The 27,806-nt window shown below is 36.2% G+C and overlaps 1 pseudogene; it reads left to right on the forward strand.

Moving 5' to 3' along the window:
- On the forward strand, positions 1–26,250 carry LOC107620826 (leucine-rich repeat extensin-like protein 2; annotated as a pseudogene).
- Positions 26,251–27,806: the final 1,556 nt, after the last annotated feature.

The following is a 27,806-nucleotide window of genomic DNA, read 5'->3' on the forward strand; positions in this document are numbered from 1 at the left end:
ATGAGTCATCACCGGAGTGCTGATGTGGACTCGGTTTGCCACGCTGGAGGGCTCCTAACGGCTAGCTGAGCTGGTGAGTTTCTAATTTCTACTCAAATTAGTCCCTCCTATTATATTTAACCTTAAATCTCCAAATTCTCAGACACTTCATCTCTTTCTCTTGTTTATCTCTTCTTCTTCTTCTTTCAAGCATATATCAGACACTATAGGTATTGGTGTTGGTGTTGGTGTTGGCAATGGTGGTGGAGGAGGAGTGATTTGGGTTGGGGGAGGGATTAACAACCCACAACCCTCTGGATCTTCTTCAGAATCAAAGCTGGATGGGGCTTACACAACGCTACAGGCATGAAAATCTGCAATCACTGATGACCCAAAGAAAATTCTAGGAACATGGGTTGGTCCAAATGTGTGTTCTTACAAAGGGGTTTTTTGTGATTTTACTGAAGATGAAATGGGTGCATCTGCATCAGCATTCACTGTAGTTGTAAGCATAGATCTCAACCATGCAAATCTCCAAGGAACCCTTGTCAAAGAGCTATCTTTACTCACTGACATGTTGTAACACCCTAACTACCAAAGCTCACGCTTCCGGCTGCGCAACTCTGATAGCTCGGACATTACGACGACACTTATACTATTTAATACTAAAATATGAGCCTGTTTAAAACTTTAAACCGCAAAATTGCTCCAAAAATACTTTCGTTATACAACATACATCCGTACATACAATACACTTACAACAATTCACAAAGAGTACCTACACACACACACACACACACACACACACACACACATATATATATATATATACATACATAATATTACAAGCATTAACCAATACAATTCCTATCCCTCTTACAGAATATATCAAGATAAAGGCGATGGTACAACAAGTAATAATCCAAAGCAATACAGAGCATCTCAACAACAACTAAATAAACTCTTTGTAACTTCTACGCCCATATCCTGAAAGGGAAAAAATGTAGGGGGGTGAGAACATCATCCTCGAAAGGGTTCTCAGTAGAGGATTTTTGGAAATTACTGTAATAGGATACGTGAAGATAAATCGTACCAGTGATTAATAACCGTCTTATGCCTCCTTCTCAAAAACAACGATTTACAATAAAAGTAAAGTCTAAAAATCCTTTCTAAAAGAAGAACCGTTCAATTCTCAAAAACTCAAAAGCCTTTCAAAAAAAATGTTTATCTATGCTAAACAAAAATAGCCTTTCATATTTTTCCAAACCAGAAACACAAAACCGAAATCAACCATCGGCTCATCTCATTTCAACCACGGCCTTAGGCCCAAACAATCCAACCATCAACCAATCACCACAATCCAACAGAGTCCCAGTTGCAAACACAGATAGGAAGTTCAAGCACAAACAAACAGTTACAGCAAGTAGAACAAATAGCATTTAATCACAAGTAGTCACAAAGGCAAACCAAGTACAATATGCACACCCAAACAATGTCACATAGATGCATATGATGCATGCCTGTCCCTAGTGGCTGATGATATCATCTGTCGGTTATATAGCCAACCCGACACGTCCTGGTAGCTAACCATGGACAGAAACACCCATCGCGGAGCAAGTAGGTTTGAGCTACAACCCCATTGCTACTACCCGCTCAATCCAGAGCCAGTGGAATAACCACTACTGCGGCTACTACCCAGGCGGGTGTTTAAAAGCTCAACCTGGAGCAAGTGGAATCACCACTACTACCGCTACTACCCAGGCGTCACAGTCTCTGACCTGGAGCAAGTGGGACGAACCACAACCCTTGCTACTACCCAGGTATCTCAATCATATATTCATTCAGTCCCAGCCATGGATCAACATCCATATCAGCCATCCGACTTAAATTCATAATTCATAGTCAGCCATACGGCCCATAACTCATTCGGCAATCAGCCATAAATCAATATCATACACAGCCATTCCGGCTCATGGTTCAATCCAGAACCAGCCAATATTCATAATCATATACAGCCATTCCAGCCCATAACAAAACAGCACTTCCACCATTCAACATCATCAAATTCATAAAACCGGCATTTAAGCCACAAATCACTTTTCTCAAACCATTTCACTTTGAAATCAAATTTCAACTCTTTTCAGCCTTGGCTTTAAAGATCTCATTTCTCAAATCATCTCAGGCTCATAAAGCCAAATTTACTCAAAGTGAGTTCCCTGTTTAAAACAAAGCCACTCTCGATATTCTCTTTCCAAAACTTCCAAAACCATGGCAAGTTAAGGATTTATTTCAAAGTATTCAAAATCACCCATACAACAATGGGATTTTATAACAAAAGTTTCTCGGTAGAGTCCCAAGTCTTTAGGGAAGTTCAACCTATATCAATTCCTCAAAATTCATTGAAACTCTTAAAATCATGGATTCTCGGTTCAAGTAAATAAAATTGAATTTATTATGAAACCGAACATACAAAATCACAAGTTCCAACCCGGTCCAAAAATCAACTCATTTGAAAAGGAACCGGTTCATTTGAATCAAACCACTTTTAGGTTTCTTTTTGGAACCCATTTTTCTAACTCTTCCAAAATGCCTCAAACTTAATTACTCAATCAAAAGTCTAGATTCCTTTGAAATCACTAAAAGCTCCTTTTTATATTGAAATCGATATTAGAGCATCATTCTTCTTCAATGATTCAAACGGTAAAAATAGTTCATTTCTAAATAAGTCAAACTCAAGGCATAAAGTTCACTAAATAAATTAAGCTTGAAAATATAAATATTTTCTTAATAAATCAAATAATACAACTTCTCAAATCCAATCCTTTTTAAATAACTTTTTAAACAAGACTAGGATTTTGTAGAAATTTCGGCAGCACCTCCCTTAAAACTTGGACTTTTGCCACCCGGTTCGGGTCCCAACTAAACCGTTTCTCATTCCTTTTTCAACAGCTCAAAACCAGAAATCAATTCAAAGAAAGCTAAATCCAACAGTCGCCTCAGTGGCATATCTCAAGAAAACCATTTCAAAGTCAACTCAATATCAACCGATTTAACTCATTTCCAAAGCTTTAAAGAAACGGTTCAGTAACAAATCATTTGTCCAAGATCAATTCAATTAAAGTAAACCAGGCTGAATTCAAAAGTGCATTCGACTTTTCACATCATCAAATAATTGACTCAAATCAAATCAATCCTCAACGGATTAAACTCAGATTTCAAATCTTTAAAGAATCACTTCAAAATATTATATTTCACAAAGCCGCACAACGATTCAGCCAAACAAACATCCATAATCATTCGAGTCAATCAAATAATACATAAGGCAGATACAATCACTAAATACACCATATCTCACATCAGTATCCATATGTAATAATTCCAATAATAAACTATAGTTTTCGGAAAGCGCCCCTACCTCAAAACGCAAATTTCATAACTCAAACGCGTCACAGAGTCCTTTCCGCCTCAACCCGAAATCATCAACAACCGCAACCTCAGCTTCAAGCCACATCCGCAATAACCATATCGCAATATACAATAATCAGGACTCAACCTCACGTTACCAAAACTCATATTCATTAACCAGACACATACGAATACTAACGCGAGGCGTTTCGAAACATAAATTACTTACTGAACTAGCGAAACGAAGCAGCTGCGATTTCGAACAGGCCCGGCAACAGCTCCGGCAGCGGCCAGAAGCTTCGGTGGGTCAACTATAAAAACCACGCAGCGTTAAACCTTCTCGAAATCCAAAAAGGCAGAAACCTCAACTAAAATCCTTACCGGCAGAGTTTTTCGGCGACTAAGTTGCATTCTCCGGCGGCAGATACAGCGAAGCAGCTCGGAACGGCCAGCAGCAGTGGCGGGGCTAACCCAGCACCAACATCCACCATCGTCACCACTTTCCTCTCTGGTCAGACCCAACGGCCGTAACTCAGCCGCAGCAACGATGAAACGGCAGCAAAAGGATCAGCCTCAACCCGCGATGGTGGCTCTCCGGTGCGACACCAGCCACAACAGGAACGGCGGCGGTGAGATCCCAACAGCGACGAATTTCCCGGCGACAGAACAAGCAGGACTGGCGATGGCAAGGAGGCCCGGCGACGGTGACCCAGGCGGCGATGGTCTCCCCTGTCGCGCTCTCCCTCTCTCTTCGCGCTCGCCGGCAGGGGCAAGATGGTGGTGACTCAGGAAGGATGAGCTCCTCTGGTTCGGTGATAGAGGTGCGGCTCAGGTTCCAGGGACAGGACAGCAATGGCGGCGACGGCACGGCTCAGCAACCGCGTGGTGACGGCGCGAACAGATCCTTCTTCTCCCTTTGGCTAGCAACGGCGGCGACGATGGCAGTGGCACCCACCGCGCCGCCTCTCTCTTCTTCCCCCTCTCCTTCCTTCTCCGTGGATTCCTCACCCCACTCCCCCTTCGGCTTCATTTTTCTTTCAGGGAACACAAAGGAAATTTTTGTGTGTTGTTGTTGTTGCTGCGCAGTGAAGGCAGTGAGGAAAGGGGTTGGGCTGCGCAGCGTGGAGGAAGGATGGAAGGGAATAGGTTTGGCAAAATTAGGGTTAGGGGCATTTTAGTAATTTCTAATAAAATTGTGGATAATATAGTAATTAAAACCCACATTAAATCCAACACTAATTGTATGTAGAAAATACTATTTGCTCATCAATTTCACAAATTATTTTCAATAAAATATTCAAATCCAATAATTGAAAATAATATAATTAAATCCTTTATTTTCCCAAAATAGCAATATTAATATTTAAAATATTACTTATCTAATCCAAGTCATATAAAATCCTTATTTTTTCACAACTACCAACTTTATAATTTAAATATAGGAAATAATCCAATAATTATAAAATTGGATAATAATCATAACTTATCTCAAATTCAATAAATCAAAACTTGCCTTAATTATCTTTAATAAAATAATTTCTGAATTTAAGGCTATAAATAATTATATTATTTGAGACTTGATCATAAAAAGACTTTTCAAAGGTTCTGGGTCTTACACATGTCCCTTTTCTACCTTAACAGTAACAGTTACTTCTCCGGGACAATCCCTCAAGAACTCTTCTACAAGAATCTTGATGCATTGTTTCTCAACAACAATCAATTTGAAGGTGAAATTCCTCAGAATCTTGAAAATTCCCCTGCATCAGTGATAAATTTAGCCAACAACAAGTTGAGTGGGAACATCCGAGCAAGTTTTGGATTCATGGGTTCTAAATTGAAGGATATTCTGTTCCTGAATAACCAGTTAACTGGTTGCATCCCTGAAGGAGTAGGGTTATTCACTGAGATTTAAGTTCTGGATGTTAGCTACAATACTCTCATGGGTCATGTGCCAGACACATTGTCTTGTCTGCAAGACATTCAAGTCCTTAACTTGGCACATAACAAGCTTTCTGGGGAGTTCTCAATGTAATATGCTCTCTGAGGAGCCTTGCAAATTTGACTATTGCTTATAATTTCTTTTCTGGGTTCATCCAACAATGTTCAAGGCTTTTCTTCAGGAATGTGGGTTTTGATGTCTCACTTAACTGCATTCCTGGAAGGGACATGCAGAGACCTCAACCTGAGTGTTCTGTGATCCCAGGTGGTAGTCTAAGTTGTCTTAGAATTCCAACACCAAAGCCTCTTGTTTGCGGTTCTCTAGCTGTAAGTACTTCTAAGCACACTAATTATACTTCATCATCTCCTTGAATAGTAAATATTACAGTATACTTTATTAGTTACAGGTTGGTCATGGCTTCTCCACTAATTAGTGTTACCAATCTCAATTTACACACCTGCTAATTTAATTCTTCATAGATTCATTCAGCATATATGTTTAATATTATCATAAAAAAAAATACTTGCTGACTTCTGAGACTTCTAATATATTTCATGATTATTATAGAAAGACAACACCTGATGCCTGATGGTATATACAAGCCAGATAATTTATGTTTCACATGACATGCTTGAAAGAAGAAGAAGAAGAGATGAACAAGAAGAAGAGATGAAGTGTCTTAGAATTTGGGGATTTAGGGTTAAATATAATAGGAGGGATTAATTTGGATACAAATTAGAAATTCGCCAACTCAGCTAGCCGTTGGGAGCCCTCCAGCGTGGCAAACCGAGTCCACGTCAGCATTCCGGTGATTACTCATCACCAGAAATATATCCAGAGACCACTTTGAGTGTTCGGAGGTCTATCTGGAGGACTACAATAGAAAAATCGGGATCTTAGGGATTACATTGGTTATTTGCGTGAATCTCAAGAACGACTATGGGTATTTACCCGAGTTGTCACACATGTTTCTTTGTATTGTCTTTCATCATTAATGATCAAATATAAGAACTAAGAAAAGAAAACACTGCGCATGGCACATAGCAAAATTTAGGTGTGACAATATGAAACTAGGGGTGGCAATATGTACCCTACCCTAACCCAATCCCACTTGATCGGGTAAGGTTGCCAATCCAATCTGCAGCGGCTAGGGTATGGTGCGGGTAGGGTTCTCGTGCGGGTCGGGTAGGGTGCGGGTTGAGTCTCAACCCTACCCGACCAACCCGCACTCTATATATATTTATATTATATACTTATATAAAAATATGTTTTAAGTGGATGTTGAATCAAAGACCTCTCACTAAATGCAAAAGATCCTTAACCACTAAAAGAAAATTATTAATTGATAATTTAATATTTTTTTTACATAAAAATAAGTTCTATTTTAAATTATCGTCAAATTATATAATAATGTTGTATATTTTTTGTAACCCGCAGGTCGGGTCAGGTACCCGCGAGTTAAAAGCAGGTAGGGTTAGGGTTGGAATATTCTCAACCCGCGGATCGGATAGGGTTGAGTTTATATAAAAATCTCAACCCGCAGTTAGGGTTAGGGTTGAATCCAAACTCTATCCTACCCTACCCATTGCCATCCCTATATAAAACTAAGAAGAAGTGACGTGTTAGAAGTTAGAACTAAAAATGCACAAGATTAGGTACCTGTTTCCATGACAACAGCAACTTGGCAAATTCAAATAATAATACCTCAAAATTATTTTTTATTTAATTTAATATTTATAATTTTATATATATAATATTTATAATTTATAATTATATATTATTCAATTATTCTAAATACTAATTAATGAATGCAAAATTAAAAAACTTTAGATTAATTTTAATTTTTTTCTAAATATTTTTTATTTAAAAATCACATAGACATACATACATTTATAATGTACGGACACAGAACACGACATGATACAGAACACATGGACACACGAATTTAAAATTTTTATAAGACACGGGGACACGACATATATATATGTGTGTGTGTGTAAAATATAAAGTATCTTTTAAATAAATGATATTTTGATATTTTATTAATATTACAATATAAATTAACTTTATCATTATTTTTAATATTCATTTTTAATTATATAAAATATTTAAAATATTTTTTATTTTAATAATTAATAATATATACTATTTCTAAACTCATTTCAAGAATATATATTAAGAATAATGCTGGAACATGCTGATACGTCATGTTATTTAGGTGTGTCCAAGTGTGTTTAGAAAAAAAAATTTTATTTTTTATTAAGACACAGTTGGACACAAAAGACGCACCTGCCGTACAAGTGTTGATGAGTGTTAATGAGCGTCGTGTCCGAAATATGTCCGACACGCAGACACCATAAATAAAATAAGTATTCGTGCTTCGTAGATTATTATACATGAGTTAATATATAAAACTAGTATTTTCAGTATCTGGAAATTTTTTTAAAAATTTTAATTATAAATCTTAAATTTAAATTTTAAGACTTAAATTATAATTCTAAATTCTTTAAAAAATAAAAATTTAAAACATAATTATACAATAAAAAATTAATTAATTTGAACTAATTAAAAATTGATTTTCTGTGTTTCCATTTATTATATACAGAATTCAGTTGGATATTCTGTGCTGTTTCTTTACAGAATAACATCCAAGTTGAAGGAATTGTGATAGGGTATGACTCAAACCCAAGCAAAAAAATAACAGAGACTTAGGTTCTCTCTATATATATTTCCTATATTTTTTTTGTTATTACACACTATTCCCACACTATGGTTTTTAAACTACATTTAACTTTTGTTGGAATTTTTTTAGAATTTCTTAACCCAAAAATTATCCATATTAAATCATTAAAAAATAAAATACTTGAATGCGGAAGCGTACCTGAATTCATAAACATGAATCATAATCGGAAGAGTTTGGATCTTATGGTTCTTTCGATCTTCCTCAACCAAAGCCTTCTATATTCCTAGACGGCTGAATTGCAACTTTTCTAGTAAGGAAAGAGTTGCTGAGGCGGCTTTGGTATCTTGGGGACCAAAATCCTGAAGGCACTATTTATATTTGAGCATGACACCCATTAAACCCTAAAGTCCAAATAAAATAGTATCTAAAGTCCAAAAGATAATATATCTAAAATCCAAAAGATAATTATCTAAGGAACAAAAGATAATATCTGGTTTTATTCTCATTTAATTCCAAATAAAAAGTAATCATGACTTATTCAATTTAGCATTTATAACAATAAATGAGATCACCACTATATAAGTCATTTAATTTGAAATAGCATAATTTGTGATTATAATTAATATATGTATTGCCCACAAACAAATTAAGAAATTAAAATAATTTCCTAACAATCTCCCATTTGGGTTATACACATATTTTTCCTTGACATAATCACATCTTTATGCGCGCATCTGAATGCTATTTCCCTTATTACTTTAACAATCTGGTCCGTCTCATATATTAGATATTGAATCACCGCAGCTTTTATCACATTAATGTTGTGACTAAACCACGACAGTCACCATCCTAATGTACTTAACGACATAGATCAAATTTGGATGAGTAATATGGAAATTACATGCCAAGTGATCTCATGCATGTCTATTTCCAGCTGATCCAACTTTAAAACTTTATTGAGATCAAACACAAAACAAATATTGCAAAATGAACATTTCACTTAACATGAAATAAACCATCAATTTAATTCTGCAGAAAATAATTCAATATCTGTCATAGGACATATAGCATAAAATAAACACCCACTAAACCAAGGCATAATAAATATTGACACCCATCCGAGTAGTGTGCTCATGAAAAACTTTAGGGATCAATTCCTTGGTAATGGGTCTACTAGCATATACTTTGTTTCTATATGTTCTATGAAAATCTGTTTTTCTTAAACTTTCTCCTTGACAACAAAGAACTTGATGTTTATATGCTTCGATTTTGTCAAGTTCTTATTGTTGTTGGAGTATAGTACTGCTAACTTATTGTCACAAAATATCTTTAGTGGCCTTTCAATGTCATCTACTATACGAAGTTTAGTGACAAAGTTTCACAACCATCTGCCATGAAATCAGAATCAGAATACCCAATGACTCCAAATTTTCTAATCTCCGATAAGTAAGCATGTAATCCTTTGTTCTCTTCAAATAACACATTACGCGTTTAACAACTATCTAATGATTCATGTCCGAATTGCTCAAGTATCTACCCAACACTCTCACTATGAATGATATATCGGGACATGTGCAGACTTGAGCATACATTAAGCTCCCTAGTGCTGATGCATAAGGTTTATCATGCACTGCTGTGCTCTCAATATTATTTTTAGGGCATTGTTTGAGACTGAACTTGTCTCCTTTAGCTACGGGTGTGTCCATTGGTCTACAACATTCCATGTTATATCTACTTAAAATCTTTTCGATATAGTTCTTTTGTAATAATCCAAGAATACCTTGAGAGCGATCTCTTAGTATCTCGATTCCAAATACAAAAGAGGCATCACCAACCCAGAGAAGACTCTGCGCCATCACCACTCATCACCCCCAAATCAGAGAAGACTCTGCGCCATCACCACTCACCGTAACATCCCTAATTTCTAACCTTAAATCCCAAAAATCCCAAATACTCAGAAAACCCTAATTTCCTCAATTCTTAACCCTAACAGCCACAACCTTACCCTCCTTCAACGTAACAAACAAAATCAGCCACTGTAGAGAGAAGAGGGATCGGGAGAAGAAGAGAAGAGAGGAAAGGCCTGCCCAGCCGTCACCACCGCAGCGCCACTGCAGCTATTGCCACCTTCAGAGCTGTGGAAAGTCGTCCTCCCTGCCGTCGAATGCCGCCGTCGTGTCGCACATGAGAGAGAGAGATAAACATATTCGAGAGGAGCTACCCACGATCGCTACCATCGAAGCCAGGCTCGTCGACGTCACCACCCACGAAGCTGTGAGGAGCCGCTGTTGTGCTCGTGTCACTGTGCACCGTCGAGCTTCCCTCACCCTGAGCCGTTGATCTATCGCTGATGATCGGATTCTTGACGGTTTAGAATTCACAAATGAATCTTCGTTGCAAGTATAGTTTCTAAACCAACACTAATCCTTTCATACAAAAAATTTGTTTGTCACTAAAACAAACCCCTAAAATCTATAAACTGAAGTATTTAAACCTCGGGTCGTTCTTCCTAGGAATTACAATAAAGTGTTCTTGTTATTGGTTATGGATTATGTTTGGGATTTTTTATAAGAGACATGAAAGATAAATGACAAGGAAGTAAACTAATAGCTAAAAAGGTCTTGGCAAGGCTCGGTGGTCAAGGATCTCTATCCTAATCACTAACCATAACATGAGAATTGGCAAGGATCAACCCCATTAAGTCATCCTCTAACTAATAAAGAAAAGTCAAATGAGCTATGTCAATCCAAGTCCATAAGTCCTAGTTCTCCACCAATTCAATTAGTGAGATCTAGACTTAATGGCTCTCAATTGTCAATCACTTGGACATTAGTAACTCAAGAGTTCCTAAGTTACCTTCCCAAGCCAAGAGCATAAAATTCTACTCTAAAATCCAACCAAGCATTTTATCAAACACTTGGAAGGCATAAAAGGAAAGCATAGTAAAATAGCAAGGAAATTAAATCTACACTACTCAATTGCAAGGAATTAAACAACAACAAATCAAATGAACAATAAAGGAACATGAAAATATAAATTGCATTAAAAGGAAAAGAAAAGAACAAAAGTGCATGAACATAAAAGCAAAGGATTACAAGAATTAAAAGCAAAACTAGAGAGAAGAAAGGTAGGATAAGAAGAATTACAAAGAGAAAAGTAAATCAAAGCATGAAATTAACCTAGATCTAAAAAATTCTAATCTAGATCTAACCTACTCCTAATTCTAGAGAGAAGAGAGAGCTTTTCTCTCTAGAAACTAACTAAAGCATGATAAAACTAAAATAAAACTCACTAACTAACTAGATGCCTCATCCCTCTTCAATCCTTGGGTTAAATAGCATCAGAAATGAGTTAGATTGGGCCCAAAATGCCTTAGAATTTGCTGCCCACGAGTTGCATTAAGTGAATCATGTGCAACCATCGGCGCGTACGCGTACCGTGCGTGTGCGCACCCTTATGCACGGTGAAACTATGGAATATCTTATATAATTTTAAAACCTCGAATGTTAGCTTTCTAACGTAACTGAAACCGCATCATTTGGACATCTGTAGCTCAAGTTATGGTTGATTAAGTGCGAAGAGATCGGCTTGACAGCTTTTGCGATTCCTTCATTTCTTCATGAGTTCTCCATTTTTATATGATTTTCCTTCATTCCCTTGATCCAATCTTTGCCTCCTAAACCTGAAATCACTTAACAAACATATCAAGGCATCCAATGGAATCAAGGTGAATTAAATTTAGCTAATTTAAGACCACAAAAGCATGTTTTCACTCTTAAGCACAATTAAAGGAGAATTTACAAAACCATTCTATTTCATTGAATAAATGTGGGAAAAGATGATAAAACTCTCTAAATTCAATACAAGATAAACCCTCCAAATGGGGTTTATCAGTCACCACCGCTACAAGGGCTTGTCGCTGGAGCCACGAGTGTCACTGAGCTTCCGTCACTGGTACCGTTCAAGCCACTGCTGCCGCGATTTGGAGTTGCTGCGATTGGAGCCACTAACGGGGGTGAGTTGCTACTGCCCTGTTGCCGTCCTAATCATATTCAACGTCCACTGCTGATAAACCCCAATTTTGTATTTTATATTGTGTAGAATTTGGGAGGTTTTGTCAATATTTTCCACACTTATTTACAGAAATTGCATGGTTTTGTGTTCTCTTCCTAATTCTGCTTCATGATGGAAAACATGCTTTTTTTGCCTTAAAAATGCCATATTTTGATCATCTTCTATTACCATTCGATGTCGTGATATGTTTGTTGAGTGATTTCATAGTTTGTAGGGCAAGAATGACTTAGAAGAGAGAAAAGAAGCATGCAAAGGTGGAAGGAACATGAAAAATTGGGTTTTGAAGAATCGGCTACGACGCGCACGCGTGGGTGCGAGGAGCTGGGCATGGCGCACGAAGAGTGACGCATCCGCGTAGATTGGCGAATTCCCTACCGACGCGTACGCACGCTTGACGCGTACGCGTGGATCGCGAAATTCAGGCGATGCGTACGCATACATGACGCGTACGCATGACGAGCAGCACGTGACCTTATTAAAGAAATAGTGCCTGGCGATTTCTAAGGCTCTGGAGGCCCAAATTCAAGCTGATTCTGCATGGAAAAGACCCAGGAACACTAGGGAGAAAGGGGGGATCATTCATTACACACTTAGACATAATTTTGGCTAGTTTTTGGTTCTTCTTCTTCTAGAGGGAGAAACCCTTATTCCTCTCTAGATCTAGTTTGATTTGATCTTTTCTTGTTGAATTCTGAATTGGGTTTTGTTGATTTCTAGTTTTGATTACTTAATTTGAATTCTCTAGTATAATTTTGTGGAGATCTTGTGTTAGATTTATGTTTTCTTATTATTTCCCATTCTTTATTCATCTTATGAACTTTGTGGATCTTGAATTGTTGATGATACATTGATGTTTTCCATGATTAGTAGTATTATTTGAGTAGTTTTCCATTGATAATTGTTAGTGGGTACTTTCAATTTACAATTTAATTGCAATTTGAATATGCCTTTTATTAATGCATACCATGTGTTTGATGAAATGTTTTCCTTGATTATGGAGTAGTTTTCTTTACTCTTGGTCTAGGCTAAGGGAATTGGACAAACTTGAGTCATTGGGTCTAATAGATTTGGTGATTTGAGAACCCTTAGTGGTCAATTTGATAATCATTGACACTAACCTACTACTAAGTCAATTAGTAGCTGGGTGATGAACGGATAATTTATACCCTTTTTGGCATTGTTTTAACATAATTTATATTATGTTTTAGTTACTTTTTATTATATTTTTATTAATTTTTTTCAAAAATCACATTTTTGGACTTTACTATGAGTTCGTGTGTTTTTCTATGATTTCAGGTATTTTCTGGCTGAAATTGAGGGACCTGAGCAAAAATCTGATTCAGAGATTGAAAAAGGGCTGCATATGCTATTGGATTTTGACCCTTCTGAACTCGAAATGGATTTTTTGGAGCTACAGAAGCCCAATTGGTGCGCTCTCAATTGCGTTGGAAAGTAGACATCTTGGGCTTTCCAGCAATATATACTAGTCTATACTTTGCCCGAGATTTGATGGCCCAAACTGGCATTAAACGCTAGCCAAAAACTTTCTGGCGTAAAACGCCAGAACTGGCATAATTCTTGGCGTTAAACACCCATTTTGGCACCCAAGGTGGCGTTTAACTCCAACTTGAGGCATATGCATGTGAAAGCTTCAATTCTCAGCCCAAGCACATACCAAGTGGGTCCCAGAAGTGGATTTTTGCACTATCTGCACTTAGTTACTCATTTTCTGTAAACCTAAGTTACTAGTTTAGTATAAAAACTACTTTTAGAGATTCATTTTGTACCTTATGACATTTCACACTTCATATTGTATCTTCTACGGCATGAGTCTCTAAACCCCATAGGTGGGGGTGAGGAGCTCTGCTGTGTTTCAATGGATTAATGCAATTACTACTATTTTCTATTCAATCACGCTTGATTCTGTTCTAAGATATTCACTCGTACTTCAATCTGGAGAATGTGATGATCCGTGACACTCATCATCATCCTCAAACTTATAAACGCGTGCCTGACAACCACTCCCATTCTATCTGAGCTCAACGTAGTCATTGGGCGACAGCTTGAGTGCATATCTCTTGGGTATCTAATACACGGACTGAGTCTGTGAGATTAGTATCTTCGTGGTAGAGGCTAGAACCAATTGGTAGCATTCCTGGGATCCGGAAAGTCTAAACCTTGTCTGTGGTATTCCGAGTAGGATCTGCAAAGGGATGACTGTGAAGAGCTTCAAACTTGCGAATGTTGGGCGCAGTGACAGTGTGCAAAAGGACAATGGTCCTATTCCGACGCTAGCGGAAACCGACAGATGATTAGCCGTGCGGTAGCTGTACCTGGTATTTTTCATCCGAGACGAGAAATTTGACAGTTGATTAGCCGTGCAGAGATCGTACCTGGTATTTTTCATCTGAGGGGATTATACAGCTTGCCATTGAAGGAAGCCATGCGTGTTTGGAGAAGAAGACAGTAGGAAAGCAGAGATTCAGATGACAGAGCATCTCCGGAACCTCAACTTGTTCCTCATCACTGAATTACAAGTATCATTTATTTCATGTTATTTACTTTTCAGAAACAAAAATCATTTTTATCATTAATCTTCTGACTAAGATTTACAAGATAACCATAGCTTGCTTCAAGCCGACAATCTCCGTGGGATCGACCCTTACTCACGTAAGGTACTACTTGGACGACCCAGTGCACTTGCTGGTTAGTTGTGCGGAGTTGTGAAAAGTGTAATCACAATTTCGTGCACCAAGTTTTTGGCGCCGTTGCCGGGGATTGTTCGAGTTTGGACAACTGACGGTTCATCTTATTGCTTAGATTAGGAAAATTTTATCTTTTTGGTTTAGAGTCACTAAATTTGAGTCTTTTATTTTCGTTTCAAAAATCTTATTTTTCTTTATTAATTTTTAATTTTCCTTTGAGTCTTTTGTTTGAGTTTAGTTTCATGTTTTAAGTTTGGTGTCAATTGCATGCTTTTATTTTCCTTCAAATTTTTCGAATTGTATGTTCTTTTGTTCTTCATATTTTCGAGTTTTATGTTCCTTGTTCTTTCTTGATCTTCAAGTTGTTCTTGTTTATTTTCCTTGTTTGATCTTTAGTTTTTCTTGTTTTGTGTCTTTCCTTGTTTTTCTTGTGCATTCTCAAATTATTAGTGTCCAAAGTATAAAAATTTTTAAGTTTGGTGTCCTTTGTGTTCTTATTTTCTTAAAGATTTCCAAAATTTGTTCTTGGTGTTCATCTTGATCTTCAAAGTGTTCTTGGTGTTCATCTTGACATTCAAAGTGTTCTTGTTTTTCTTTCTGTTTTAATCTTAAAAGTTTAAATTTGGTGTCTTTTACTTGTTTTTCTCTCTCCTCATTAAATTCAAAAATATCTTTTCTCTTTATTTTAATTGAATTTTCGAAAATTACATTTAAAAATTCAGATTTTTATTTTAAAATTTTTATCTTATCTTATCTTAGTTTTAAATTTCAAAATTCAAATCTTTTTCAAAAATCATATCTTTTTCAAAATCTTATCTTACTTTATTTCAAATTCAAATTTCAAATTCAAAATTTAAATTTAAATTTTTAAAAATCAAACCTTTTTCAAAATTTAAATCTTTTTCAAATCTTTATCTTATATTGTTGACTTTTTCAAAATTCAAAATTCAAAATTTAAAATTCAAAATTTAATTTTCAAATTTAAAATTTAAATTTTAAAACTTTTTAATTTAAATTCCTTATCTTCTCTTACCTAATTTATCTTATCTTTTCTAATCTCAAATTTTAAAATCATATCTTTTTCAAATCTTTTCCTTTATTTATTTTCTTACAAGTATCTTTAATTTTAAGACATATCTTTTTCAAAACTTCCTAACCACTTTCTCTCTCTTCATTTTTTCGAAAATCGTCACCCACATTTTTTTTCAAATCTTTTTAATTAATTAATTAAATTAGTTTTATCATTTCTTTTGTTTATTTCCTTTTAATTTTCAAAATTTATATTTTTTTCCATTTACTTTATTTTAATCTCTTTAATTTAAAATTAGCATTAAATAAATAAAATAAAAATAAAAATATTTTAATTTTTCTTTTATTCTATTTTTATTTTTCAAAACATAATCCTTCTTCCACATCCATATTTTTCTATCTCATATCCCTTTCTCCATCATGGATCTAAGTGGAATTGAACAGTCCAGAAGGACTCTGGGGTCATATGCTAACCCCACTACTGCTTCATATGGGAGTAGTATCTGTATACCTCCCATCAGAGCCAGCAGTTTTGAGCTAAACCCTCAGCTCATTATCATGGTGCAGCAAAATTGCCAGTATTTCGGTCTTCCACAGGAAGAACCTACTGAGTTTCTGGCACAGTTCTTATAAATTGCTGACATAGTACGTGATAAGGAAGTAGATCAGGATGTCTACAGACTATTACTGTTTTCATTTGCTATAAAAGATCAAGCTAAGAGGTGGTTAAATAACCAATCCACAGCAAGCATAAGAACATGGAAAAAGTTATCAGACAAATTTTTGAATCAATATTTCCCTCCAAAAAGGATGACACAGCTGAGGCTGGACATCCAAGGCTTTAAACAAGAGGATAATGAATCTCTTTATAATTCCCGGGAAAGGTACAGAGAGATGCTAAGGAAATGCCCCTCTGAAATGTTTTCAGAATGGGTACAGTTAGACATCTTCTACTACGGGCTTACAGAAAAGGCCCAGATGTCTCTAAACCACTCAGCTGGTGGATCTATACACATGAGAAAGACAATTGAAGAGGCTCAAGAACTCATTGATACAGTTGCTAGAAATTAGCACCTGTACTTAAGTAGTGAATCCTCCATGAAAGAAGAGGCTAAAGCAGTATCCACTGAACTTAGTCCTCCAGAACAAGTTGCTGAACTCAATCAGCAATTGCTTTTTATAACAATATAGTTAGCAGAATTTAAAGAGATGCTACAAGACACTAAAAAGGCTAACAAGAATATGGAAGCACATTTGAATCAGACAAGAGAGCAGTTATCTAAACAGATAACAGAAGAGTACCAAGCTGTTCATTTAAGGAGTGGGAAGACGTTGAATGTTTCAACTCAAGGTAGCAGAAAGCCAAGAAAGGAACAACTGACAGAGGATGACCAAACCACTGCCCAAAATCCCTCTGAGGACAGTAAGAGCCCAGAGAGGAAGGATTCTGGCGTTCAAACGCCAGAAAAGGGTAAGAAATTGGCGTTGAACACCCAGTGGAAAGCCAAGTCTGGCATCCAAACGCCAGAAAAGGGTGGCAATCTGGCGTTAAACGCCCATACAGCACCCAATTCTGGCGTTCAAACGCCAATGGGGGATCAGACACCTGCAAGTGCTGATAACAACCCCCTTAGGTAGGCCTCTCCAACCACTTCTGTAGGAAGTAAACCTGCAACAACTAAGGTTAAATAATATAAAGCCAAGATGTCTTATCCTCAGAAACTCTGCCAAGCGAAACAGGATAAACAATTTGCCCGCTTTGCAGACTATCTCACGACTCTTGAAATAAAAATTCCGTTTGCAGAGGCACTTGAGCAAATACCCTCTTATGCTAAGTTCATGAAAGATATCTTAAGTCATAAGAAGGATTGGAGAAAAACTGAAAAAGTTTTCCTCACTGAAGAATACAGTGCAGTCATTCTGAAAAGCTTACCAGAGAAACTTAAAGATCCTGGAAGCTTTATGATACCATGCACATTAGGGGATGCTTGCACCAAGACAGTTCTATGTGATCTTGGGGCAAGTATCAACCTAATACCTGCATCTACTATCAAAAAGCTTGGTTTGACTGATGAAGTTAAACCAACCCGGATATCCCTCCAACTTGCTGATGGCTCCATTAAAATCCCATCAGGCGTAATTGAGGACATGATTGTCAAGGTTGGGCCATTTGCCTTTCATACTGACTTTGTAGTGCTGGAGATAGAGGAGCACAAGAGTGCAACTCTCATTCTAGGAAGACCTTTCCTAGCAACTGGACGAACCCTCATTAATGTCCAAAAAGGGGAGATAACCCTGAGAGTCAATGAGGATGAGTTTAAGTTGAATGTTGTCAAAGCTATGCAGCATCCAGACACATCAAAAGACTGCCTGAGCGCTGATATTATTGACTCCCTGGTGGAAGAGGTCAATATGACTGAGAGTCTCGAATCAGAGCTAGAGGATATTTTTTAAGATGTTAAGCCTGATCTGGAGGAACCAGAGAAAACAGAAGAACCTCTAAAAACTCCTCAGGAAGAGGAGAAGCCTCCTAAACCTGAGCTCAAGCCACTACCACCATCCCTCAAATATGTATTTCTGGGAGAAGATGAGACTTTTCCGGTAATTATAAGCGCTGTTTTAGAGCCATAGGAAGAGAAAGCACTAATTCAGGTATTAAGGACACACAAGACAGTTCTTGGGTGGTCCATAAGTGATCTTAAGGGCATTAGCCCAGCTAGATGCATGCACAAGATCCTATTGGAGGATGATGCTAAGCCAGTGGTTCAACCACAGAGGCGGCTAAATCCAGCCATGAAAGAGGTGGTGCAGAAAGAGGTCACTAAGTTACTAGAGGTTGGGATTATTTATCCTATCTCTGATAGCCCCTGGGTGAGTCCTATCCAAGTTGTCCCCAAGAAGGGAGGCATGACAGTTGTTCATAATGAAAAGAATGAACTGGTTCCTACAAGAACAGTTACAGGATGGCGTATGTGTATTGACTATAGAAGACTCAATACAGCCACCAGAAAGGATCATTTTCCTTTACCATTCATAGACCAGATGCTAGAGAGACTAGCAGGTCATAAATACTACTACTTTTTAGATGGCTATTCAGGTTACAACCAAATTGCAGTAGATCCTAATGACCAAGAGAAAACAGCATTCACATGTCCATCTGGAGTATTTGCTTACAGAAGGATGCCATTTGGTCTGTGCAATGCACCTGCAACCTTTCAGAGGTGCATGCTCTCTATTTTCTCTGATATGGTGGAGAAATTTCTGGAAGTCTTCATGGATGACTTCTCAATATTTGGAGACTTATTCAGCTCCTGCATAAACCCTAAACCCTAAACCCTAAGCCATTGGTGCAGTATTGGGACAAAGGCATAACAAGCTCCTGCATGTCATTTATTATGCAAGCCGTATTTTAAATGACACACAGAAGAATTACACAACCACAGAAAAGGAGTTGCTTGTAGTGGTTTATGCTATTGACAAGTTCAGATCTTATTTAGTAGGATCAAAAGTGATTGTGTACACTGACCATGCTACTCTAAAATATCTCCTCACAAAGCAGGATTCAAAACCTAGACTCATAAGATGGGTGTTGCTTCTGCAAGAGTTTGATATAGAAATAAGAGACAGAAAAGGGACAGAGAACCAAGTAGCTGACCACCTATCCCGAATAGAGCCAGTAGCAGGGGCGTCCCCTCCTCCTACTGAGATCTCTGAAACCTTCCTGGATGAGCAACTCGTTGCCATTCAGGAAGTACCTTGGTTTGCAGACATTGCAAACTATAAAGCTGTGAGATTCATACCCAAAGAGTACAGTAAGCACAAACATTATCTTGAAGGCAATGTTGAGCAAGAATGCTCAAAATTGAGACTAAATTAAAAGCTCAGTAAAAGTCCAGCTAAAAACAGTAAAGAAGCGCTTATTGGGAGGCAACCCAATCTTATTTATCTATGATAATTAATTTTTCATTTTATTTTCCATTATTAGTTTATGTTTTCTTTAGGTTGATGATCATGTGGAGTCACAAAAACCGCTGCAGAATTAAAGTGGAATAAAAAATAGCATAAAAAAATAGCACACCCTGGAGGACAGGCTTACTGGCATTTAAACACCAGTAAGGATAGCAGAATGGGCGTTTAACGCCCATGCAGGCAACATTCTGGGCGTTTAACGCCAGAAATGGCAGCATTCTGGGCGTTCAGAAAAATGCCCAATAAATAAGGATTTCTGGCATTTAACGCCAGCCAGGGTATCTGGCTAGGCGTTAAACGCCCAAAAAGGCAGTCAAGTGGGCGTTAAACGCCAGAATGGATAGAATTCTGGGCGTTTAACGCCAGGATGACACAAGGGAGGTAATTTTGTTTCTAAATCGATTTTTTTCAATTTTTCATGTTTTAATTCAATTTTTTTTTTGCATCAAACATATTTTAAACGTTCATCTTTCAATTTCTATTTTAAAAAATTAATAATCTTTCCAATCCTTTTCAATTCTTTCCAAAACGTTTTCAAAACTTACATATCTTTTCAAATTCTTTTCAACTCTTTTTAATTTTCTTGCATACAATAATAAGTTTTCAAAATTAATTACATATTCTTCTTCTACTCCCTTTTATCCTATTTTGCTCGAGGACGAGCAAACCTTTTAAGTTTGGTGTGGAAAAGCTCAGCTTTTTGCTTTCCATAACCATTAATGGCACCTAAGGCCGGAGAAACCTCTAGGAAGATGAGCAACAAAGGCAAGGAAGAGACATAGAGGAGCTCAAAAATTTCATTGGTTCTTCAAGAGGAAGAAGAAGCCACCATCACTAAGGTGGATCCGTTCTTTAATCTCCTTGTTTATTTTCTTTTCTATTTTCGGTTTTTATGCTTTATGTTTTGATTATGCTTGTGTCTTCATTACATGATCATTAGTGTTTAGTGTCTATGTCTTAAAGTTATGAATGATTCCATGAATCTCTCACCTTTCTTAAATGAAAAATGTTTTTATTTGCAAAAGAACAAGAAGTACATGAATTTCGAATTCTATCTTGAAATTAGCTTAATAATTTTGATGTAGTGGCAATACTTTTTATTTTCTGAATGAATGCTTGAACAGTGCATATTTTTTATAGTGAAGTTTATGAATGTTAAAATTGTTGGCTCTTGAAAGAATAATGAAAAAGGATAATTTACCCTTTTTGGTATTATTTTTACATAGTTTTAGTATGTTTTAGTTACTTTCTATTATATTTTTATTAGTTTTATTCAAAAATCATATTTCTGGACTTTACTATGAGTTTGTGTATTTTTCTGTGATTTCAGGTATTTTCTGGCTGAAATTGTGGGACCTGAGCAAAAATCTGATTCAAAGGCTGAAAAAGGACTGCAGATGCTGTTGGATTCTGACCCTCCTGCACTCAAAATAGATTTTCTGGAGCTACAAAAGCCCAATTGGCGCGCTCTCAATTGCTTTATAAAGTAGAAATCTTGGGCTTTCCAGCAATATATAATAGTCCATACTTTTCCCAAGATTTGATGGCCCAAACTGGCGTTAAACGCCAGCCAAAAACTTTCTGGCGTAAAACGCCATAACTGGCATAATTCTTGGCGTTAAACGCCCATTTTGGCACCCAGGGTGGCGTTTAACTCCAACTTGAGGCATATGCACGTGAAAGCTTCAATGCTCAGCCCAAGCACACACCAAGTGGGTCCCAGAAGTAGATTTCTGCACTATTTGCACTTAGTTACTCATTTTCTGTAAACCTAAGTTACTAGTTTAGTATAAAAACTACTTTTAGAGATTCATTTTGTACCTTATGACATTTCACACTTCATATTGTATCTTCTACGACATGAGTCTCTAAAACCCATAGGTGGGGGTGAGGAGCTCTGCTGTGTTTCAATGGATTAATGTAATTACTACTGTTTTCTATTCAATCACGCTTGATTCTGTTCTAAGATATTCACTCGTACTTCAATCTGGAGAATGTGATGATCCGTGACACTCATCATCATCCTCAAACTTATGAACGCGTGCCTGACAACCACTCCCATTCTATCTGAGCTCAACGTAGTCATTGGGCGACAGCTTGAGTGCGTATCTCTTGGGTATCTAATACACGGACCGAGTCTGTGAGATTAGTATCTTCGTGGTAGAGGCTAGAACCAATTGGCAGCATTCTTGGGATTCGGAAAGTCTAAACCTTGTCTGTGGTATTTCGAGTAGGATCTGGGAAGGGATGACTGTGACCAGCTTCAAACTTGCAAATGTTGGGCGCAGTGACAGTGTGCAAAAGGACAAGGGTCCTATTCCGACGCTAGCGGGAACTGACAGATGATTAGCCATGCGGTAGCTGTACCTAGTATTTTTCATCCGAGACGAGAAATTTGACAGTTGATTAGCCGTGCAGAGATTGTACCTGGTATTTTTCATCCGAGAGGATCATACAGCTTGCCATTGAAGGAGAAGAAGACAGTAGAAAAGCAGAGATTCAGACAACAGAGCATCTCTGGAACCTCAACTTGTTCCTCATCACTAAATTACAAGTATCATTTATTTCATGTTATTTACTTTTCAGAAACAAAAATCATTTTTATCATTAATCTCCTGACTAAGATTTACAAGATAACCATAGCTTGCTTCAAGCCGACAATCTCCGTAGGATCGACCCTTACTCACGTAAGGTACTACTTGGACGACCCAGTGTACTTGCTGGTTAGTTGTGCAGAGTTGTGAAAAGTGTAATCACAATTTCGTGCACCACTAGGTTAGGGCTTATGGATTGATGTTGATCAAGCCATTTGATATACTTCAAGTGTAGAAGTAAACTTAATGAGCTTGGTTCCTCACAATTGTCAAGATATGGTTATTAGACAAGGATAGTGACCCCAATTCCTATGCCTAGCCAAGAGTTCCTTTTATTATTCATCTTTGAAAACCAAAAATTTCAATTGCATTAATTTTAGTTATAGTTACTTGCTTAGTTCTAGAGTAGAGTTACATTGGATGTTATCTTGTTAGTTTGAAATTGCTCATATCTTGCTTTAGTTAGTTGATTTAGTTTCTTGCACTTTAAGATTTCTTGCTTATTAAGTCTAGTAGTTGAGTTTCTTGATCATGACTCCCGACCCCGGAATTCTAACCAATGTTGATGCACATGTTTGCCCATTCCTTGTGAGACGACCCGAGGTTTGAATACTTCGGTTTACTTTTATTGGGGTTGAACTTTGTGACAACCAATTCTTTAAAATTTAATCAAAAGTTATTAGTTGGTTTGGAACTATGCTTACAACGAAGTTCTATTTCTATCAAGACAAATTCTAGACCGACAATAATTCTTGTGTCAACTGCCCTGAGCTGTTTCTGTCCTTGAGTTCGTTGAGTTCAGATTCCTTGTGCTACTGTAACTGTCATTACTGTTGTGGGAACCAACGTTTCTGTTTGGCTGCTATTGAAGGTCTTCCACCATCACTAGAGTTGCCCAGAATCATCGTGGAAGCTGCCAAGATATATGGTTGATTTTTAATTATGCCAAGACATCATCACTAATTAAGTTTTATGTTGATTTTTTATTTTATTTTATGTCATGACTGCATTATAACTTGTGAATCCCATTTCTTTTTTGATATTCAATGTTTTGACAAACTACCATGGTTTATAATCTATTGATACTTGCCTTTTTCATGCTTAATCAGTCTGATTTAGAGATATTTTGGAGCTGACTAAGGCTTTAACATGAAAGAGATCGAGGCAAAGGCATATATATATATATATATATATATATATATATATATATATATATATATATAAAATCCAGATTACTTTCCTTTAATGCATCACAGCCTTTAATGCATCAGCTTGCTCTTTTTATTTTGTTATGCTTCTGTTTTGTGTTGCCTCCTTAATAGTAAAAAGGATTAAGGAGGCTCTATCTTGTGTTTTAGTTAATAGTTTAAGGATTAAGACATGATATTGACTAATGAATATGAATGAATAGTATTATTCTATTGTGCATTTCACCAAAACCTCCTTATTAGCAGGTAATAGAATCCAATTTATCATGATCTTATTGTGCATTTCACCAAAACTTTATTTTGCAGTTAATAGATTCCAATTCATCATGATTAAATTCCAATATAAAAATCAGGCTGCAGCTAACCCAACCAACAACACTAACTTCACCTAGTTCTCTTCTTAATCTTAATTAATTTGATGTGATGTTTCCTTATTATATATAGTTCTACGTTCCTAGTAATTTTAGTGAAAAGTAATTAGCTGAAGTTGCTGGTTTTTTGAAAAGTGGTAGTTAATCACTACATTCACCTAACTATATCAGCTTATAACTCTCGAGAGGTAAAATATCTATATAAAGATATTGATGTTTTATTTGAATGTATTGATTTTTGTTTATTTATATAAAGACTTGTTTGAGAAGTACATGGGGATTGCTCAGAAGTGTCTTGATGATGTACATGATGTTGTCCTTGATAGTTATTCAAATGATTGTTACTAAGAAAGTTTAGGAAAATTTTCTTTTGGCATGCATCAACTTCAGCTTGCTCTTTATTTTTGTTATGCCTTTGTTTTGTTAATAGTTTAAGGATCAAGAAAGACATGATATCAAATGGGAAGCAGCCCAGTATTTCTTTCTACACTTCATGTGATGGAATCTATCTTTCTAGCTAGAACGAGTTCTTATGGATTTTGTGCTGGAGTTGTAGATTTTCTGTTCTTGGTATTAGATTTCTTTGTTTTCCTTTTCAAATAGGATATTGTGAAAAGCTTATTTATGGTTTTATAATGTAACTGTTTAGGATGCTGGTTTCAATTGTAATCATTCCAGTGAAGTTTCTTCTCCGGTTGCTGGGCACTTTCCAGGTTATATGGACTATCAAGTAGGAATGAGATCACAGATCCCTATTGAGAGAAAATGGGCCCTCGGGATTCAGGTGCAGTGTTTTACTTGGCTAAATATATAGTTATTAGACTTGCAATGCTGTTATGCTTAAATATATAGTTATTAGACTTGAATTTCTTTTACTGTTGGCTATTCTGGATATCTAGTCTATCTTTAAAGTTTTGCAGGTATTTAATTTCCTAATTATTTTGGTTTCTTCTCTAAATAAACTCTGTATATTTCTTTTCTATATTTTTTTAGACTCAGCTTATGCTTGACCAACTTGCTGATCTTCAGAATTGGGTATGTGTTATTGGTCTCTCTTTTTTCTTAATATTAGACAAGTTGTGTTACTTGCAATAATAAAATAGGTAGTTTTTTATTAAAAAATTTAAAAAATGGGCTAAAATAACTAGAGATTGTTCTAAAATCTAGTAAGGGAATTTAGAAGCCTTGATTTCAAAGTTAGCAACAAAGTTATTTTATTAACATTAAGTAGAGGTAGAATCTTGCAGGTGAGTTCTTTTATTTCAGATATCAGAGTTGTGTATTGTGGTGTACTAAGAAATTGTCTTGCTTCTTTGAAGAACAAGTGATATGCTTGTGTCTTATTTTATTTTCTGGATATAGTTAATCAAATTGTGTGTTATCTGTTTCCATTTATTTTTCATAGAGAGAATAGATGCAAACGGGGTAGAAATTGGTAACTCATGCAATGTTTTTCAACTTCATATGTTTAGTTTGAGTGAAGATTTGAATGGAACTAAAGTATTTATAACAGATTTATGTTGAATGGTAGTATACTTAACAGATTTTTATAATCAAGTGTGTGTTAGAACTAGTTGCATGAAATGTTAGTGAGTGTATATTTGGATTAGAAAGAATTCAAGAATGGAATACATGTATTCAGATTAGATTTGAGTTAGAGTTCATTGTGCACTACCACATACTGGTTGTGACTTGTGGCAAAACATGTTCTTTGGATTAAATCATGACTTAAAATATGTTTATATGGATTGTGGAGTATCACTACTTCCAGTAAGGGTCTAATGTTGTTTGCTGTAGGCTTATAAAGCATTGAATGAGTGGGTTATCATGTGATTTATTACATTGTTGTTTCCTTCAATTAGTATTGAAATCAAGAATTAATTGGAAACTTTGGTCTATGAATAATTTGTACGTAGAGGAGCGTGGTGTTCCAGTGGAAGAATTGTTAGAAGCTGATGAAGTTTTCTGCACCGGAACTGCTGTGGTTATCAACCCTGTTTTCTCTGTAACCTATAATAAAACAAAATAAGAATTAAGAAGCTATATCTTAAATGCTGTTTTACTATATTGTGTGTTGTGTAATGTGTATTTGTGCAATGCAGAGTCAAATATAAAAAAGGATCAGGAATGGTATCTTCAAAATTGTACGAGAGTCTTGTATGTCTTGGTGAATTAATGATATCATTCATTGATAATTGAGTTTGATTTTTTAATTTTTATAATTACGAATGTCATTATGAATATTTTTTTAACTACTTTTCTATATAATTATGTAGGGTAACAATGAAGATTAAGCTGATTATTATTGTGGTTTATTGGCTAACATAGAGTATTGTTTAGAATGTTTACATGTATGATTGACTAATGACTTTTATTAGAAGATCCTTATGTATGTAGGATATATTTTTTGTAGAGTATTAGTAGTAAATTCTAAGAGATATTATGATTATTTTGATATTATTTAAAGAAATTATTTAGTATAATTATGTATTTATTTATATTTTATAATATTCAACTCATTTAAATAAAAATGCAGAATTATTATACATGTAATTATATTATTAACTATTATGTTGTATTAATAATTATTAGAAAATTATATATATATATATATATATATATATATATATATATATACAGAAAAAAAAACGAGACCTAAGGCTACACTTATATACAGTAGCTAGCTATAGTATACAAAAAAAAAAAAAAACAAGACCTAAGGCTACACTTATATACAGTAGCTATAGTATACAAAAAAAAAAAAAAACAAACGAGGGACCTAAGGCTACAATTATAAAAAGTAGCCATGGTATACAATGTGGCTACGCTTTACAGGTGATGCAGTAGCGTTGAAAAGCGTAGCCTATTCTAGCGAAAATGGAAGCTGAAAAGCGTAGCCTTTGGTCCTGGACAGCATCACTTGAAAAGCGCACCCTATTCCCAAACGTCAAAAGCATAGCCCTTGGTGTAGAAAAGTGTAGCCTTTGAGAATAGGCAATGGCCGAATAGGAATCACCCCAAAAAGCGTAGCCGTAGCCCAGAATGCGTAGCCGTAGCCTAAAACATCATTTTTCTTTTACTTTTGGCTACACTTTTCAAGTGTACCTGAATGGGTGTTTTTCTTGTAGTGTGTATGGGTTGGGATTGAGGAGGATTCTCATTATTTTCCTATACTGTAGCAGTATCTTGAGCAACAACAATATTCTCATTGTTCTCATGTATTGTAACTAAATCTACATTAGGATTCTCATTGTGCTCTGATGAGCGGATAATTTATACGCTTTTTGGCATTGTTTTTAGGTAGTTTTTAATATGTTTTAGTTACTTTTTAATATATTTTTATTAGTTTTTATGCAAAAATCACATTTTTGGACTTTATTATGAGTTTGTGTGTTTTTCTGTAATTTCAGGTAGTTTCTGGCTGAAATTGAGGGACCTGAGCAAAAATCTGATTCAGAGGTTGAAAAATGACTGCAGATGCTGTTGGATTCTGACCCTCCTGCACTCGAAGTGGATTTTCTGGAGCTACAAAAGCCTAATAGGCGCTCTCTTAATTGCGTTGGAAAGTAGACATCTTGGGATTCCAGCAATGTATAATAGTCAATACTTTGCCCGAGATTTGATGGCCCAAACTGGTGTTTAAACGCCAGCCAGAGACCCTTTTCTGGCGTAAAACGCCAGAACTGGAGTTAAACGCCCAAACTGGCATCCAAGCTAGCGTTTAACTCTAGAAAATGCCTATTCATGTGTAAAGCTCAATGCTCAGCCCAAGACACACCAAGTGGGCCCCGGAAGTGGATTTCTACACTCTCTGCACTTTGTTACTCATTTTCTGTAAACCTAAGTTACT

This window comes from Arachis ipaensis, chromosome B10, assembly GCF_059453495.1.
Source record: "Arachis ipaensis isolate K30076 ecotype BB chromosome B10, ASM5945349v1, whole genome shotgun sequence".
Lineage (NCBI taxonomy): Eukaryota > Viridiplantae > Streptophyta > Magnoliopsida > Fabales > Fabaceae > Arachis > Arachis ipaensis.